Source organism: Porites lutea, chromosome 5, assembly GCF_958299795.1.
Source record: "Porites lutea chromosome 5, jaPorLute2.1, whole genome shotgun sequence".
NCBI lineage: Eukaryota > Metazoa > Cnidaria > Anthozoa > Scleractinia > Poritidae > Porites > Porites lutea.
In genome coordinates, this window is record NC_133205.1 from 43,606,328 (window position 1) to 43,615,129 (window position 8,802).

The following is an 8,802-nucleotide window of genomic DNA, read 5'->3' on the forward strand; positions in this document are numbered from 1 at the left end:
ACGGTAATGCAACAGTGCCAGGGGCCGTAACAGTGAGGAAACCAGAAGAAGAGAACCATAAAGAGGCCTCTGCAGCATCAGTAACATGAGTCTCCTGGAGACACACGAAATCACATGACAAGTGGCTCAGCCACTGTAATAAACCAGCACGTTAACATTGAGAGTTAAAAAATTGAATGCAACTGTTAAGGGGGAAAACTACAGATCAAGCTCCTCAAGGGAAGCACTATGACGAAGACCAGACCCTTTTGGTTTGCTAGAAACGGCTTGCGGCAAAACGTGCTTGCCAGACAAAGGCTTTAGAAGCAGGGACTGACGAACACTAGCAGCCCCACGTGAACCCTTGGCTTTAGCGCAAAGGCTACACCCCTCATAACGAGATCCACCTTGACCAGAAGGAGGGGCAACAGAAGGAGGAGAGGACGTATCCTTGGGGGGACTGTCACTCTTGTCCATAACGTCAGCAAAGTCAGGGGGAGGATCAGAGAAAATAGGGAGGAGTGACGAAGAGGAAGAAGAGTCCTCAAAAGACTCAATCTCATCAGAACTGAGGTCAGCCTGACCCTCATCAATAACCTCGATAAAAGGCCGTCCACTAGTGGCCACAACAGCACCGGCCATTACATCAACAGACTCCATCTCAGCAACATTTTCAACGATCACAACATTACTTGCATTAACAGTAATATCATTGACTTCATTTGATCTTTCAGTACTACTATAGTAAATAACTTCATTAACTCTTTCATTACTATTATTAATAACTTCATTTGATCTTTCAGTTCTATTAATGCTAATATTCTCATTACTAACATTTAATTGCTCATTACGTACTGCAGTATTCTCATTATTCTCTAATTCAGGATTAGTAAGAAGAGAGGAAAACTCTTGGCTGTTGGTAAAACAAATACTGAAAGCAGGGTCTGCAGCAGAATTACTCCTTTTAGCAGATGAGCCCTTATCTTTCCCGGCTCTTTTGGAAGCCCTTTGGTTGGACCCCTCAAAAGAATCACCACTGAAAGGGACTAAGTCTTGCAGAATCGACTGACTTTGCAGAACATGAAGCTCGTTATCCTTAAGGAGCTGAGAGTCGGAAGAATCTCGAGAGACACTGGCCTCCGCAGACTGCGAGGAAGAGGCCAAGGACGGAAAATCCGCAGAGTCTCCCGCTGACCCATCAAAAGTACAATTCCGAGCAAAGTGCCCAGATTTCCCACACTTTCTGCACTTATCCTTGTTGGGACAGTTTGCCGATCTGTGGCCCTGAACGGCACAAAGATTGCAAACAAGGGGTTGACCACGATACCACAAACAACACAAATAGCCATCCACCATCAGAAAGCGGGGTAATACCCCGGATAAAACAACATCAACAAGCCTGGTACCATTAAAGATGTTTTGGTTGGAAAGAAAAGTCTGCTTTTTGACAGACTTGACTGCACCATAGGCCTCAAAAGCAATTTCTAAAGATCTATCGTCCTCTTCAAAAGGAAAATCGAAAACGTGCATGCGCGTAACAGGGGGACCAACCCCCAAGAAAGAACACCACAAACCGAAAAGATGCTTTCCCGAAAACGATTTGGCCGCCCGAAAGTGCTCCGGAGAAACGAAGGTGACACGAACGACCTCGTACGCAATCTGGACAGCCTTGACGTCAAGGCTGGCAAAAACCTGAAGAACTTCGGTCATGATCTCATCTTTGGTTTTGTCGGCCAGCTTGCGGCCGACCTGCAAGCTAATGGTTTTTGGTAGGCGCATGATAACAAAAGCAAAGAAGCATAAAGGAAAAAGGCAAAAAAGCGAAAAGCAAAAAAAGCAGCAAAGTGCAAAAAGATTAGAGTCGAAAGACGTTAACCCACACAGCAGAAGCGAAAATATAACAATCAGTAGCAGAAGGACACCGATTGTAATAAGATAAACAATTAATGTCAAAGACACTAATTAAAAGCAGAAAAACACAAAAAAGTAGATTAGGGTCCAAAGGACACCAATCAACAAAAGGAAAGAAACAATTAGTGGCAGGAAGACACTAATTGGAGGAAAAAAAAAGCAATTGGCGGGAATGCCAATTGCCAGAGGGCCTAGTTATTGGTGTTGGCAGGATGCCAAAAAACTAACGACCTAAAGCAAAAGCTATATACAGCACAGCAAAAACAACTAACAAATTAGAAAAGTAAAAGGAAAAACTTGCGAAAGTAAAGTCCTGATCCTGAGGGAACCAAACTGGATGGGCGCCCCACAAAAGGAAACCATAACACACCACTAACTAGTGAAACTTGGCGTTCCCTTGGGGCTGTTTCCCAGCAGGTACTTAGTACTGTTCACAAAAAAACAACCTAGTTCGAAAACAAACGTCACAAGGACGGGATACTATACCACGGTACCACAATGAAGAATCCCTCATCAGGTAAGTTTTTTTTTTGTTTCGAGACGGGCATCCAAGGGGAAGTGCAATGCCAAGTCACCCATTTTACAACAAAGAACACAGACACAAGACCACATCACTGTACGACACCGGACTGTACATGACAAGTTAACATGCCTCAGGATGGGTGCACAAGCACGCCAAAAGTCGCCAGGGTAATGAGCCCCGCCACCCCTTACAAAAACACAGGACAGGACAAACAAATACAAGGCAAGACGGCACAGCAGGACAAGTTAAAAGACGCGGAAGACACTATCTAACTGCACCTATCTAAAGCTAACTACAACAAAAAATAAACAACCGAGAGACACCCCACAAAACTGATGGCGCGCTATCTGATGGCACAAAAGGGCCAGGCAGCAACGCAGGGGCCAACGTCCAGTTAAAAGAAAAAACAACAAGGGACATACAATTTAACAATGCCACAGTACACCACGAGACTGATAGAGAGACAGTCACCCACCAAACACCAAACCCCGACCAACAGGGCTTAACTCAGGTAAAGAACACAAGAGACTTAACCAACAGCGCCAACCACCAAGAGACAACACAACCACGCAAAATTACAAAAGTCAATTTAGCAGCGCCAAAGTACACCGGGGACAATTTAAACGAGGACACTTTAACAATGCCAAAGTACACCAAAAAACAATTTAACAACGCCAAAGTACACCAAAGAACAATTTAACAACGCCAAAGTACAGCGGCAGAATAAGCAAAGTCACAAGTGAACAACCGACCATCCAGCACAGAAGCTACAACACCACGAGCACCCCACTGACGCACAAAATAACGACAACATCGAGGCGACCGGAAACGCTTGAACAATAAAGGTAAGTTAAAACGCACCCGCACTTTAACATTTTCAAGCACAGTGACAACACTGGGAGCCACATCACGGAAAGGGAAATCATTCCGGGCGAGCCACAGAAAATATTTGGACACATTCAGCATGTAAACAAACACACGAGGAACACAACGCAACTCATCCCGATTAAACCCGAACAGGACATGACGACAAAGCAACGACGGGGCCAACAGGGAACAACGGAACATTAAAGAATACAGCCAGGACAACACAGATTGTGCAAGCGGACAGAAAAAGAACAAGTGCTTAAGAGACTCGACAACAGGGCCACAAAAGCAATCCGTAGAAACAGCATAGCCAAAAGAAGACAAGCGTTCAGCGGTGTAAAGCACACCGTGAGCTACCTTCCAACACAAATCAGTGACCGGATGATCCATGTCAAACCAATGAAGTTGATCCCAAGTAAGTGGCCAGTACAGTGGCCCGTACTGCTATGCTAACTTTGCCTCACAATGAGGGTCCGAACGATGCTCAGACAACAGATAGGTGTACACAGACTTGGTGGAGACACAAGAGACCGGAGCAGAAACCAAACCAGACGACGCACCGATCACAAGAGCTGCCTTGGCTACAGAGAATGCAGAATGTCAACTGCTTTCCAAGGCTGCAGTAAGTCACGATAGAAAGGGGGCAAGCCCCCAGGGTCAAAAGGAGCAGGACCCGACAAAACATCCCAGGGAAACAGCCCAAAGCAGGCACGACAATGAAAGCGAAAAAAGAGAACCCAACCCGAAGAACTGACCAAAAGGCGCCTAACCCACTGAACCAACAACGCATGTACCTTAAGCCGGATAGATACCACACCAAAACCACCCGCACAGCAGGGCTGGACTACTACCGACCGTGCTACCAGATCCACTTTCCCTTTCCAGAAGAACTTGAAAACCAAAGAATTCAACTCGCACACCACCCAATCAGGAACGGGGACCACAGACGCGAGATACCAGATGCGGGACAAACCCAACACGTTAATTACCAGCGCACGGCCACGATAAGACAAATGCCTAGCCCGCCAGGCATTCAGAGTGTTCTCAATGGCAGTTAGCCTCGGACGCCAATTATCTTCCTCCAGGTCACCAGGCCCAATAAAGGCACCGAGAACTTTAAGCTTAACAGATGACCATAAAAGAGCAACAGGGGGGTCTGTGCGGCCAGACCAGCTACCCAGCCACAGACCTTTCGACTTAGACAAGTTTAACTTGGAGCCTGAGCCTTTTTCAAACAGAGAATATGACTTGAAGACTGCCTCAATGGAACTATCAGACGTCACGATCAAAGACGTATCATCAGCGTATTGTGAGACCACAGGAAGAGGGGCCATTCCAGGAATTACAAGCCCAGTAATAGCTGGATTGCTACGGATAGTACAGGCTAGCACCTCGGCGTACAAGACATAGAGGAGGGGCGACAACGAACAGCCCTGCCTCACCTCCCGAGACAGATTGAAAAACGAGGTGATATGGCCATTAAACTTAACGGCACTCTGGGGGCACGCATAGAACAAGTCAAACCAACCAACGAAGGAGGGACCAAACCCCATCTTGAACAGAGTGGCGTGAAAGAAAGACCAGTCATCCCGGTCGAAAGCCTTCTCCTGGTCAAGTGAAAGAACAGCAACTTGGGCATTACACGACGTAGCATAGTAAGCTACATCACTTAAAAGAGCGACATTATCGCCAATGAAACAACCAGGTACTCCACATGTCTGACTCTCATCAACCACCAGGTGACTCACTTTGAGGAACCGGCCTGCGATAGTGCGTAACATGATCTTATAGTCCACATTCAACAGTGTAATTGGACGCCAATTCTTGGGATTTAGATGGTCACCCTTTTTAAAACAGAGGGAAATCACACCTCGTCTGTGACTCTTAGTAAGGAAACCCCTATCAAAACAGTAGTTAAAGACCTCAACCAGATCTTCCCCCAAAACCTCCCAAAATTTGAGGTAAAACTCTACAGGGAACCCGTCCGACCCAGGTGTTTTGCCACGAGCCATTCCCTTGATGGCAACAAGACACTCAGCAACTGACAGAGGACCCTCACAGGACGCAGCCTGATCACGAGGCAAAGATGTGGACAAAGAAGAGAGAAGTGTTCCACGAGCCACAGGGTCACAAGGCTCGGCCGTAAAAAGAGAAGAGTAGAAGTCAGTCAAGACCGCCCCAATACCATCCACATCTGTACAAACAACATTATCGGCACCACACAGGGCCGGGATCCAACGATCAGTAGACTGCTTACGTTCACGACGGAAAAAGAAAGCAGTGGAAGCCTCCCCTTCTTCAATCCACTGAACCCGAGCCCTCACTCTGGCCCCTTCCGCCTCAACACGGTCCATACGCTCTAACTCAGCAAGGGCAGACTGATACGGGTCTAAACAAGATAGCACACCGTTATCAACTTGGCGGTTCAGATGTTCAACAAGACGTACCAGGGTGGCGCGTTGCGCACGTCTACGAGAGGCCCGCTCTTTACAATACGTGATGGTAAGACCCTTTAACCGAGACTTTCCTCTCTCCCACCAATCCGCAACGGACGGAAAAGACTCCCTCCTGGAACACCAGTGCGACCAAAAAGAGGAGATGATATCAACGTATCAACGTATCAACGTATCGTATCAATCGGTGACTCTATGGGGACCACGACAAATGTCACAGCACAGGGGTTGATCCCTGTACCAAACCTTAACCCTCAGTTTTCCCACTTGAAGGGTCCGGGGAATGTGATGGTTGGAAATAACATCCAACAAAATGGTACCAGTACGGATCTCGGGTATATTGGTCTAGTGTTGGAAACGCGTACGTTTAACCTCCCCAAATGGGGAAAGAACCTTGAAAAGGGGGTCCAAATCGTTCTCAAACGGGTAGTGGTGAACCTGAACCTGAGTAACACGTTTAGCATGGTTCAGAACTCGACAATCAACACCCCCAACATTAGAAATATCCCTACTACACAGGTCTTGTTTCACCCTAGCAGACTCAAAGGTCACCTTACATACCCCACCGGGGACAATTTGGATAGCGGAAATGACATGTTCATCGCTAAAGTGGTCAAAGAAAGTCTGGGCAATTTCTTCACGTTCGATATTGGGCCGAAAATCCCGAAGGTCGAACACAACAGTTCTGGAACCCATAACGAACACAAAAGAAAAGGAAAAAGAGAAAAGGGAACCTGCCGGACAGAGCCGGTAGGCGAGGAAAAAACTTAAGCCCTGATGGGCCGGGCACAAAAAGGAGAGGGCACCCCCCAAAAAGTAAGTGGAAAAAACTTACAAGTAGAAGCGTGTCCAAGCAGCTCAACTACCAAAGTAGAGGCAAAGGGAAAACCTCGTAGAAAACAGGAGCCAGTAAGTAGGTAAGTATGAGGAAGTATGATCAGTGACCATCGGAAAATCTCCTTCCTTCTTATGACCCTTGTGGTAACTGCGCAGGTCTGGACGGCCATAGGACTCCGGTTCCGTGACCGATCGTTCACCTAGATAGAAGCCTGAGGCGGGCAACACTAGTGAGGCACAGGGCACGCAGATGTTGCCAGAAAATAATTAAACAAGAAGCAAAGGAAAAAAGTCTGTTGGTTGTCAACTGAATATTTCTTCCCCAAGGGGAAGTAGGCCACACTCGAAGGTGGTGCTATACCAAGGCAACCCGTGGCTGGGACGAGGCAAGCCTCCTTTCCACAGCCCAATTCCAAAAATCAGTTTAATATGCGAGCTGCTCAATGAGCAGCGTATCTGATATCAAGCTGGTAGGAACAGATTTTGTCTTTCATCTCACACATCCTACTCATGGCTACACAAGGTCTAACATAGTGACAAAGTAACTCCCGGTCGTGAGTAAGACTACTTCCGCTATGGACAAGACCATTTCCGGGAAACAAGGTAAGCTAGATCTTCATGAGTTACAAATTCAGACAAGGTACAGTCACTTCTAGTCACAGGGATAAGCCCCACTCCGGAGATTTAGCTATGAATGAAGTCACTTCCTATTTATACTAATCTTTACGCGTGTAGTCTGAGCCGGGTAAAAGTTTATCACATAGTCTTAGCTGGTGAACAAGTTAAAAACAGTTGCTGGAGAACTTGGGGTTAGAGAGTTATTATTAGCCTCTCACTGGACACTTCACGTATAATAATAATGATGATGAAAATAGTTTATTAACACAACTGCTGGGTGACTCGTTTCTGTTAAAGTACATCAATTACAATTAAAAATCAATCAGATTAATTTATTTACAAATTATGCAAAATACAATTAAAAGTAGAAGCAGGATAAACAGAATTGAAATTACAGCAAAACTTACTAATCACTCTGTACTCCGTTACATAAAAAATTCCTTGAAAGTCTTAGGTTCTGTAATTTTTAGTTTCTAATAGATTTTTGGTAGATTCTTAAACAGCTTCAACGCATTATCTTGGAAAGTGCCGCTTTCGGTCGGGACCACTTAACTAATTGAATTACTTGAGCACAGTTTTTTATAGCATTCCTGTTTTATAATTTTAAGATAATCTGTCTCAGTGTTATGCAAAGCTTTAAAGCATGATTTCAAGAGGTTCAATACACATATGCTGTCATGACACCACAAAGCAGGAATGTTCGGTCATTCGAGAAAAATCAATGTGGAGACGCGCTGCAATGTCATGATACATGTCGCATACAATGGCCCAATAGTCTTCAGTGCTGTTGTGAAAAGTACTCTTGTTTCTAAAAACCCATATTCCATACAAGATGGATTTAATGAGATAACGCACAATCACTGTAGTCTTATTGCAGGTAGCACAGGTCCACAGAAAGAATTCGACTGTCTTTACATTAGATTTAAAGGGAGTAGCTAGTACAGATGACAGGACAGGGCGAAAAGCAGGCCAGACCTTAACTGTATGACAATTCAGAAAGCAATGATCTATAGTTTCCTTATGATGACATACTGCACAAGAATCAGATTTGATATAACCCCAGGAATGACGGAGTCTTGAACCTTGACTCCCCTCGGGGGCTCAACCACAGGTTATTCTTAAAATTCTCGGTAAGATGGTCACGAACACCTAGGCAGTGTTGGCTAATGCTAAAATCAGAACCTACATAGTATTACTAGCCCCCAATGCAGTCTGGGACGGGTCACCTCTGACTTAAGAAAAACTTCATAACATTCTTTAGAGCTATACGTGAAGGCGGCCTGATTATGTACTTGAGCATTGAGGTCAGTAATAGCACGTAATGTGCAGTTATGGAACTTGGTCGGCGTCAAGGCGCTAGGGACTGAGTTATCCCGCAAGTGGAACCACTCCGCCCCAAGGCAAGCTAGCTGAGAGCCAATAAAATATTTCAAAAGATAGTGGTCATCAGTATCAGGATTTGCAGCAATAGAGACAGTAGCTGCTACTTTCAAAGCCTTGCATTTAGTAATTAAATCAACAAGAGATAAACCCCCTGCTTTAAAGGGAAGGTCAAGGACTTACGACTGACAGATTTGATCTTAGGGCCCCACACAAAGGGGTACACTAACTTGT

General features: G+C 45.5%; 1 non-coding gene across 1 annotated transcript; it reads right to left on the reverse strand.

Annotated features, from left to right (window-relative positions):
- Positions 1-6,897: 6,897 nt before the first annotated feature.
- Positions 6,898-7,097, reverse strand: LOC140939451 (U2 spliceosomal RNA). The gene has a single exon (XR_012165797.1). It is a non-coding gene; the product is annotated as a U2 spliceosomal RNA (small nuclear RNA).
- Between the last annotated feature and the right edge of the window lie 1,705 nt (positions 7,098-8,802).